At 33.6% G+C, this 10,786-nt stretch overlaps 1 long non-coding RNA gene across 1 annotated transcript; it reads left to right on the forward strand.

Annotated features, from left to right (window-relative positions):
- The first annotated feature begins 1,692 nt into the window (after positions 1-1,692).
- Positions 1,693-9,965, forward strand: LOC143063033 (uncharacterized). Its single transcript, XR_012974924.1, has 2 exons — positions 1,693-1,887; positions 6,273-9,965. It is a non-coding gene; the product is annotated as an uncharacterized LOC143063033 (long non-coding RNA).
- The last annotated feature ends 821 nt before the right edge of the window (positions 9,966-10,786 follow it).

Genomic DNA, 10,786 nt, shown 5'->3' on the forward strand with positions numbered 1-10,786 from the left:
AACTTTTCCTCATTATTCTGATTTTTTTATGTATCGTCTGAGTTGTTGTCACACGAATGTTTACTCCATAACCATTTTGTTTTCTATATGTCATATTTTGCCGCATTTGTTGCTTTCCCCACATCCTTCCTTTTGTCTAAATTATTATGATATTCTCCTGGAAAGAGCTCTTTTTGAATAAAAGGGATCAACGAACCCATTACCTTACCTTTAAAATAGATCAGTAAACATGGGCATAATTATGGGTGATTATTCAGACGTGCACACATTTTACAGTTCAAACAAGGCAATGCCGAGCGTGGCATCCCCTCGTATGTAACATATTGGGGACAAATATGGAAACTATATTTGTATATGACACATGCAGAAAATGGTAAATTGAATATGCATATTTGATACATAAACTATCTTTTTAGAAATCAACCAAAACATTCAGTAACTGGAAATACCTTTAATATTGTCTTTAGAACCGGCAGGGTAAAAAATGAGCAACCAATTTCCTGTGTATATTTCAAGGAGAAAAAACAAGTCCATCTGCATGACCTTGACCTTTGGCCTTGAACGTAAAAAATGTCAGATCATTACAAGGAGGAACAATATACCAAATGTGATTAAAATATTTTGAAGCATATTGGTTTTAGAGTGTCCACGAGGGTGATATTGCCTTGTATTACATGTACAATATAATATATATTCAATATTGATCAAACAATTTAAAACGCGTGATGGCTTCGGCATATAATTTAAATGCATCGTAAGCTGTACACGACGCCTTTTAGACATCGTATGGCCATCGCGTCATCATCGTAATCCATCGTGTAGCCTTCGTAATCCATCGTGTAGCCTTCGTGATCCATCGTGTAGGCTTCGGCTGAGATATGAAGCTCAAATATCCGTCTTCGGTTAACCTTCGTATGTCCATCTTTTGCTATCATATATAATTTCGGCACCATCGTATAGACTTCGTTATTCATCGTACTTGCTTTGGTCACTTTTTGGTATTTTAACGAGATCGGGACCAACTTCGTACGAACTTACAATTTTCGCATTCGGGTGTCCATCGTATATAAAAATCGGGACAGTGTGACGCGGGCATTAGTGTATGGTATGTGAATAATATGTTGAGTTAAGAACTTAAAATAGATAAAAGATAATTTAATATGAAATAAAGAGGAATAAATTAAACTAAATATTAGATTGGAATGATTGATAGTTGGCTTCTTAACGTTTAGAAGCAAATAGTTCAAACATGTTGAAAACGAGAACAAATTTACAATAAAAACAGTAGGTAAGTCACTTAAAAGAGGACGTCCGGGATGAAGATCAAGAAATTTAGATTGCTGTGACTGGAAATTTAGGGTATGCTGGATAGAGACAGAAATTTTGCAACAGACCCCTGCCGCGCAAATTAAAGAATTTTTAAAAGGGTTCTTAACGTTGGTTAATGAAATAACGATAGAATGCAAATATCATCAATTAATTCCCTCTATTCGCTTTCTAGACTAGATCTTTTTCCGTCATACAACTTCTTTTTCAGATATGAACGTTTACAGAGGTCTCTTGGATCAGTTAATACTGCAAAAGAAAGCCGCATCAGGTGGTGGAATGGAGGTTGTCTGATCTATAAATGTCATTAACGTGATCTAATTTTTAATCAGTGAATTTTTGTTATCTGTTCTCATATTCATAAATCAAATTTTATCTTATTTATTAATCATTTATATAAGTGGCATGTGATACTGATATCAGAATGTGAAATATTCACAGGGAATATATCAGCATAAATATCATATGATGTAAAATGTGTTATGTTAGCAATCTACCTTGAAGTGCAACCACTGAATAGGACTCATTGATTCTATGACATCAAGCATTTTTCTCATAACTGTGAGCATTCGTAAACATGATATAAATGATTAATTATTGTTATGCTTATCTGTTGTATGTTCTTTATGTTGTCGTTTTATGATTACCCCACTTATCCTTTCATAGCTTTACCTCACTGGCAAAATGATAAGAATCACTGTCCATATGTAAGATAGTATCATGAACCCATCAATTATCCAAGAACAGTTTCTAAATGATTTTTGTTCCTAGAATCAAAATACGATAAGAATCATTGGCCTAGTTTGAACATTTCATTGATTACCATTGAGACGGTTCAATTGAATTGTTTTATTATAACTTAGCGCGCTAGTTTTGTTAATTGAATTGATTCTCTTTTTGTTTCGAGGTCTTTTATAACCGAACATACGGTACGGGGTTTTCATATTGTCAATGTCATACGGTTGCCTACAATTGCTTACATCCACTCCATTTGAACTTTGGTAGATACTTTATCATTTCCAACCATAATTTTTATATGACAGTTGTAATCGTGATTCAAATGACAACGTTTTTTATGTTAATATAACGTCACAGCACCAAAATTGCACAAAGTACCTACATTACACTTATTTAGCAAAACAAAACATTTGAAGAGACCATACCATGACAGAAGTCTCATTATTGGCAGCATCATTTGCTGTCAAGTGTATATGACTATATTGCAGCGTTTGTAAAAGAGGGACGAAAGATACCAAAGGGACAGTCAAACTCATAAATCGAAAAGAAACTAACAACGCTATGGCTAAAAATGTAAAAAACAAACAGACAAATAATAGTACACATGACACACCATAGAAAACTAAAGAAGCAAAACGAACCCCACCAAAAACTAGGGGTGATCTCAGGTGCTCCGGAAGGGTAAAAAGATCCTGCTCCACATGTGGCACCCGTCGTGTTGCTTATGTAATAACGAATCCGGTAAATAGTCTAATTCGGTAGGTCACATCAATGAAAGGGAATGGGATTGTAGTTACGACGTAAGGAATATATCCGATATCATTTGTGAAACGGTTATTCCATAATGGTCAACCAACTCGTGACGGCGTCCGTAAAATTTACGAAGGGATGATTTCAACTTCACCATTTGAAACTCTTGGTTTAATAGCTTCCTTGTGAATAGCAACCATCTATCAAGAAAATCATGATAGGAAATGCAAGCACGGGAATATCGTATCAATTGGGAGATATATACCCCGTATGCAGGTGCTGCTGGAATGTTTCTACTTAGAAATGGAATGTTCACAATATGAAAGCTGAAATCATCTCTTTTGTCATAAAGTTTGGTTTTCAACCGACCCTCATTGTTAATTTCTAGATGTAAGTCAAGATATGATGCCGACTTAACTGTATCTGTAGTATCCTTTATCTCTAGTTCGATGGGATAGATGCGTTCCACATAGTCACCAGATTTTGAATTATTTAGTGAAAGAACATCATCTATATAGCGGAAAGTAGAGTTAAAGGATATCGCTAACTTCTTATCTTTCTTCCTTAGAAGTTCCTGTATGAAGTCAGCCTCATAATAATAAAGAAACAAGTCGACAAGAAGAGGGGCACAATTTGTTCCCATTGGAATGCTGAAAGTCTGTTGAAAAACACATCCTCTGAACGTAACAAATATGTTGTCAATCAAGAAATCAAGAATGATAATGTCAGTTTCAGAGAATTTTTTGTTTGAATCAGAGTGATCCTTTACAAAGTAGGATTTATCCCTCCCTAAGACAAGATACTTGTATCTACGTTGGTCATTCTTTTTTATGAAACAAAGTAATACCAACTCTTTCAATTTGTCTTTTAGTTTGGAATGTGGCATACTTGTGTAAAGTGGGGAAAAGTCAAATGTTTTAATATTATTACAAGATGAAAGAGAGTTAGATCGTATGTACTCTAAAAGATCTTTGGAATTTTTAAGTATCCACATCTGATTCACGCCACCTCTAGAATAAGCAATTTCACAATATCTTTGAAGCCCGTCTTTGATTGCTGATAAAATAGATGTTAATTTTAACTTTTACATTCAACTATATAAGTCTATATATATATAGTCCTTTATATGTTATCTCATCCGAAATTTTGAATTTTATGCATTTTTAATGCATTTTTAATTTTTATGTATATTATTTTTAACTTCTCTGTTACCTTTGTACTTGCATGGTTTTATGAAAATAAACTATCTATCTATCTTATAATTTAGAAAGAGGTTTCGTGGAGCACTTGGAAGACACAACAATATACCGTTGTTTGTAAGAACACTTATGTAATTTAGGTATCCAAAACAGTGATGGAAGATCCAGTTCTTTATCTTTGGTTGAAATTCCAAAGGAACATAGAACTGACTTATGATTATCCAGGATTTCCTCTTTGGTAAGTGTCGTGAGGGTATATGTTGAGTTTCCAAGTGAATTGTTAATACCTAATTCGTTTATCAAGCAGTTAATGTAATGAGTTTTACACACAAACACTATGTTGTTTGGGGCTTTATCTGCGGGGACAATGTAAGATATGACAATTAAATGGGAGTTATAAGATTAGTGTTGCACAATGCTCTCTTGTGAACATATCTGAACTTAGACCGATAGACAGAAGGTTCTCAGAATTGTTTTCTACAATCAAAAATTGACCATATTACATTGTCTTTTTAACTTGACAATTTCTACCATAGTTTTTGGACTTTTACCATATTTTGAACTAAAGTCCAACAATGACATCTTTTGAACGTAACTCCCTAGAGAGCATTTTGCAGAATCGTTTGCCATCATGAGTTATAGACCGTATTGTAACGCCATTTTGTTTTGATTTTTTCCCAACAGTAATGAAACTAACAGTGACGTTTCTACAATACCTTCTGCAAGCCATTTGCCTATGTTAATTGGTATTATATTTTGCCGTTTGTACTGAATCAAAGAGGTTGTGTTTTAATTTAGCAATGATGAAATCGAACTGCAAATGCCATTTCTTTTAGAATTACTGCGAATTCTTATTCTTTTCTTATGTATATATATCATAGACGGTTGCCAATAACAGATGGTTACACACCTTTGATTTTGTTTCGAAATTTTATTGATCTTCTACCCATGGAATAAAGATTACCTTAGATTTATTTGATATCATCGAATAAAATTGAAAAAGGAAATGGAGAATGTGTCAAAGCCACAACAACCCGACCATAGAGCAGACAACAGCCGAAGGCCCCCAATGGGTCTTCAATGTAGCGAGAAACTCCCGCACCCGGAGGCGTCCTTCAGCTGGCCCCTTAATAAATATGTATACTAGTACAGTGATAACGGACGTCATACTAAACTCCGAATTATACACAAGAAACTAAAATTAAAAATCATACAAGACTAACAAAGGCCAGAGGCTCCTGACTTTGGACAAGCTCAAAATTGCGGCGGGGTTAAACATGTTGATGAGATCTCAACCCTCCCCTTATACCTCTAGCCAATGTAGAAAAGTAAACGCATAACAATATGCACATTAAAATTCAGTTCAAGAGAAGTCCGAGTCCGATGTCAGAAGATGTAACAAAAGAAAATAAATAAAATGACAATAATACATAAATAACAACAGACTACTAGCAGTTAACTGAGCCTTTTCGAGCAAATCTGACATGGGGTATAATTGTTCAATTGGTCAAGATCTATCAGCCCTGACATTTTTAGACAAATATCGAACAACCCATTGTTGGGTTGCTTCCAGTCTTCCACTGAATTGGAAATTTTGCAGTTTTTGGTTATTATCTTGAATACTACTGAAAATAAAGAAAAACTATAAACAGCAAAAATGTTCAGCAAAGTTAGGTATACAAAATATTTATATGACAAAAATTGTCAATTGACCCCTTAAGGAGTTGTTGCCCAACAAGGACAATTTTACACAAGTTGTTTGATATTTTTTTTAAATGAATCTAGAATAAATTTTGTTTTTCATTTCCTTGTACTCCTAGAAACATGGACACTTTGGCTAAAATGGAACATATGGGTTAAAAGCAAAAATAATCATTGATGAAAGTTTTAAGCAAAACAATAACAGGTGAGCGATTCAGGATCTTGAGAGCCTCTTGTTATATATTAGAGCGCCACTGATGAGTCTTTTGTTGACGAAACGTGCGTCTTGCGTACAAAATTTAAATTCTGGTATAAATGATTAGTTAATCTACAAGGGATCTGCATGTTCAATTAAAACTTAAGACATCTATTCGACAATTGTGGGAACGCGATCATGACTTGTGTGACTGTAAAAGAATATCTTCGACACATATAGTACGTTTACATTCATCAGTCATAGTCCCCATCCCGTCATCTCGATTTACAATCATTGTTAATAGCTATAACCTTTAGTTCATTTCGAATTCTAAATAACTTACTTTTAAATTTGTATTGCAGACAAGAATGGCATCAGATAGTAGGACATTATGTGGTGTGTGTGAAACTCAGGATGTTGTTAGAGATGCCATTTTCTGGTGCCCTGAATGCGATGAAGGTCTATGCACATCATGCGAAAAGTACCATCGGGCTTCTAAATCTTTAAGAAATCATGAAGTAACTTCAGTGGATGATTATCAACAATTACCGTCATCCATAGCAAATATCAAACAATACTGCTCTGACCATAAGAGAAAATATCAACACTACTGTTCCAAACATGAACAACCTTGTTGTCCGCTTTGTCTCGCGTCAAATCACATGAAATGTGATTTTTTAGCAATTGATGAAATCATCAAAACGTCCAAGACCTCCGCACTTTTCGACATTATGGAACAAAGTATGAAAGATATGAAAAGCACCCTAGAAAGAATAACAGACGATCGCGGGAAAAATTTGGAAGATATTCATGAACAGCGACAGAGATTCCTGACAGATATAAAAGAGATACGAGAAAAAATAAACAAGCATCTAGATAAACTTGAACAAGAAATAAAACAGAATATCCAAGCTGCGGAACAAAAAGCCATATCACAAATAGACACAGTCCTTTCAAAAATCTCCGGCCATTGTAAAACAACAGATAAGCTACAGAAGAATATATCTGCGACTAAACATCTTGCTACTGACCTTCAGACATTTTTGGGCGGGAAAATGTTTGAGGCCGAGATTCAAAAGGAAGAGAAATTCATGCAGTCTTTAATAGAAGACGGAGATTTACAACAAATAAACCTACAATGCAAAATTGATGATAAGCTGTCCAAAATACTGTCCTTGACAAAGATGGGAGAGATATCCGTCACAGCAAATCAACCCACTATTACAATAACGATGGATAGAGAAAACCAAGCTCAACAAATGATACCGAAGATAACAAAAACAATCAATGACATCAATCTAAAATTACTTACGAGATTTGAGATATCAAAAGGAAAGACAGGACTTGAAATCTCGGGTTGCACTATCCTGCCTTCAAGAAAAATGGTCTTTGTAGATCAATCCAATCATAGACTGGTAATTCACAACGAAAATGGAGTATTTGAAAGAGAAATACGTGTATTACAATGTCCTGTTGATGTTACAGGCATTGATGAAAACACCGTCGCGGTCACCCATAATTCAGAGCCTTATCATATCAAAGTTATTGACTTTGCTAATAAAAAGGTTGTGAAAAAGATTAAAACGTCTAGTATATGCTACGGTATTACAAGTACAGATGGTAGATTGATATTTTATACTTACGGGAGTGGAATTCAAGCAGTCGATGTGACCGATGAAAGTATTGTCACTACAGTGGTTAAAGTCGATGACGAACATTACTGCAACTATGTTACAACATCAAAAAACATGATTTACCATTCAAACTTAACTACAAATACCGTCACATGCCACACAGTCACAGGACAGAAGATTTGGGAATACAAAGATGAGTCAATTTTGAAAGGGGTTCGTGGAGTAACTGTTGATAATGATTCAAATGTGTATGTGGTATCCAATTCGAGTAACAGTATCGTCGTACTTTCACCAGATGGAAAGAAAGCCCGTAAATTGTTAGAAGGAAATGGGATTCAAGACCCATATGGTATACATTTTGACAAAGGAAGAAATATTCTACTTGTTACTAATTTTTATGGAACAACCTTTTTGTATAACATTAAATGACATTCTTCTGCTTTTTGTTGGTTCAACCTGTAAATAATTCTAGATGGATATATTGCATCGTTATTTGACATTACTTAAGAAATCACGTTTTTAATGCATTTAAATTACTTTTTCAATATGATTTTTGCATGTTATATACTCTAATCAATTCACAGAGATTAAATTTGTACTTGTGACTGACTTAATGTTCGGTTGTCTGTAGATGTGATAATGCATGAATTTTAGTTTTAAAAAGACTTTTATAAGTATGGTATCATATAGAACATCTGAATATGAAATATGTAAATCCTTCGAACTCATACGAATGACATCACTAAAGTTCGGCGTCAACAAACGGTAAATATAAGATTTCATATATTTTTTTTTCAAACATCTGGTCAAGTTGGTAATAGGGCCATATGAGCTTTTACATGACTGCATCAACATACAATGACTGTCGTTTGCTTCTCTATTTCTACAATTTAACGTTGATATTCAATGAGCCAAATGTAGCAAAACTTTCTATAATGTATGATTTCGGTTTTGTTATATTCCAATCTGTGCATAATATATATCCGGAATAATATGGAAACCCATCTTATATATTGGTATTTTTTGTTTGGAATACGTCAACGAAAAGCAACCTGACATAGCAATAAACAAAGATATCTCGGCGTATCTTTTGGTAAATGAAATATATCTGATCGTAAGAAAAGACATGCTTTTAATACATTTTTTGTTATAAATGACTGCGATCCTACTTATTATGTATAAACTTTGGGGGTTATTTAACTACGTCACCATATTACAACGAAAGAAACGCGACACTTCTGTACATTACTTTCAACGCCGATCGCTGGTGAAAATATTCCATTTTGAAATGTATGTTAACATTCATTGCATTTAGTCATATTTGCTTATGTGATCTTGTCGAGTTGAACTTTAACTGAGGGTCCTTTAAACAAATCAACTATTAGTATCTCTTACATTTATTTTCTAATTATTTAGCATATTAAAAAGTTGGGTAAAAGCATTCAACATATTAACGCGATTTAACTCCGATAAGAAATCATCAAATGGTTTCGGTCATCAAAACATATTTGAAGATCTGATCTTTTTTGCAGAGCACCTATCTATTATAGTTTGTAATATAATTTGCCAAAACATGAATTAGACAAAATTCGTCTGTTTTGGGGATTACTTCTTACGGAATCGGCAGCGGTTTCATTAACATGCTAGTGGCTCTTAATGTACTGTCTATTTACCGGTTTATAGTTTCTTCTTATCTAAAATAGGCTTCAAAAGACAAAAATATAACGAACATCGTCATTTAGGGACCGCGTTTTTTTTTTATAGATTTTGTATCGATTATCACTACGATTTTTAAAGTTTCTAAATATTACTTTCGAGATAATTGAAACAAGATGAAATTTAGGCATGTACAATTTCTATTTATCTTAAATCATTTGTGAGTTCAAAGGCAAAATCAGAAAGAAAAAAAAAAACATCATCATGCAAGGGTAATTAATCTTATAAGGAGTCGCTCAATACTTCTATTGAAAACAAAGCAAATAGATCTTGACATTCTGATATACAATATGAGTGCCAATGAGACAAACCTCAATCTAAATAACATTTTTTTTTAAGTTAACCCTTATAGTTCAAAGTAGGGCCTTCATCCCGGGGCTTGGCTCACACCCAAAAGTATGTAATAAAGGGCACAGATTTTGAGGATATTTTTCAAAAACGATTTTCTCTATCTATCATAGAGTCAATTAATGCATATAAATGTAGAGTCAATTAATGCATTCTATTTGTATGTTCTCTTTTTAGTTAACGCGGCCATATGTGTTGAGTTACAGGAATGAAATCACAAACGTTATGCTAGATACCATACGATTATTTTTTAAATGTAAACCATTATATCTAACACATCAGACTTTTGCAAAGCATGGTCACATCTCGAATGGTAATAGATGGTATTGAAAATCAACAAATAAAGCCTTACAACTGTTTTGTTTTATGACTTATTTATATATTTATAATCACTATATGATATATATGTATGTTTTTGTCGAGTGTTGTTTTATTTTTTCTTCCTCCATAACTAATTACAAGCAGTACTTAAATAAAGAAAACACAGTCATACTTTGTTGCTTGTGTTGCGTTTCTACTGATCCAGAGTATACCATGTATATGTACATGAAGTGCCGGATACTTTATACATCCAGGTACATTTAAGGAATTTGTGAACAAAGGAGAGTTGTTTTGATTGCAGTTATTTTTCTTGATCTTTACATACACATTTATTTAAAGGTAAAAATCGCTTGTTATCTTTTATATTTACAAATCGATGCGTAAGCCTAATGTCTTTTATTTAGGGCGAAAGCAGATCTTGTTACTTCTATACTGGGTAATATTGTCACCTTGAAATACATATATATTGGTTTATTCGATTTTATTTGCATATCTATATGCGAAGGTTTCGTACATACTTATTTATTTTACATTATTATACATATTGTTTTACAGCGTTCCAACATAATTGGGATGGACTATCCACATTGTTCATTGAGTACATAATTTGAGAAGAAACACGGAATGTAAATGTTACTTTAAACAACCGGGTATATGTATTTACCTTGTGAACAAAGGAAATAATTTCAATATAACATACTTTTAAATATTATTACAGATAAAAATGGCTTCAGCCTGTGGACCATTATGTGGTGTATGTGAAACCCAGGATGTGGTTATGGACGCCATCTTCTGGTGCCCTGAATACGATGAAGGTCTATGCCCATCATGCGAAAAGTACCATTGAGCTTCTAAAT

The sequence above is a fragment of the Mytilus galloprovincialis genome, chromosome 2 (genome assembly GCF_965363235.1).
Source record: "Mytilus galloprovincialis chromosome 2, xbMytGall1.hap1.1, whole genome shotgun sequence".
NCBI classification, from domain to species: Eukaryota; Metazoa; Mollusca; class Bivalvia; order Mytilida; family Mytilidae; genus Mytilus; species Mytilus galloprovincialis.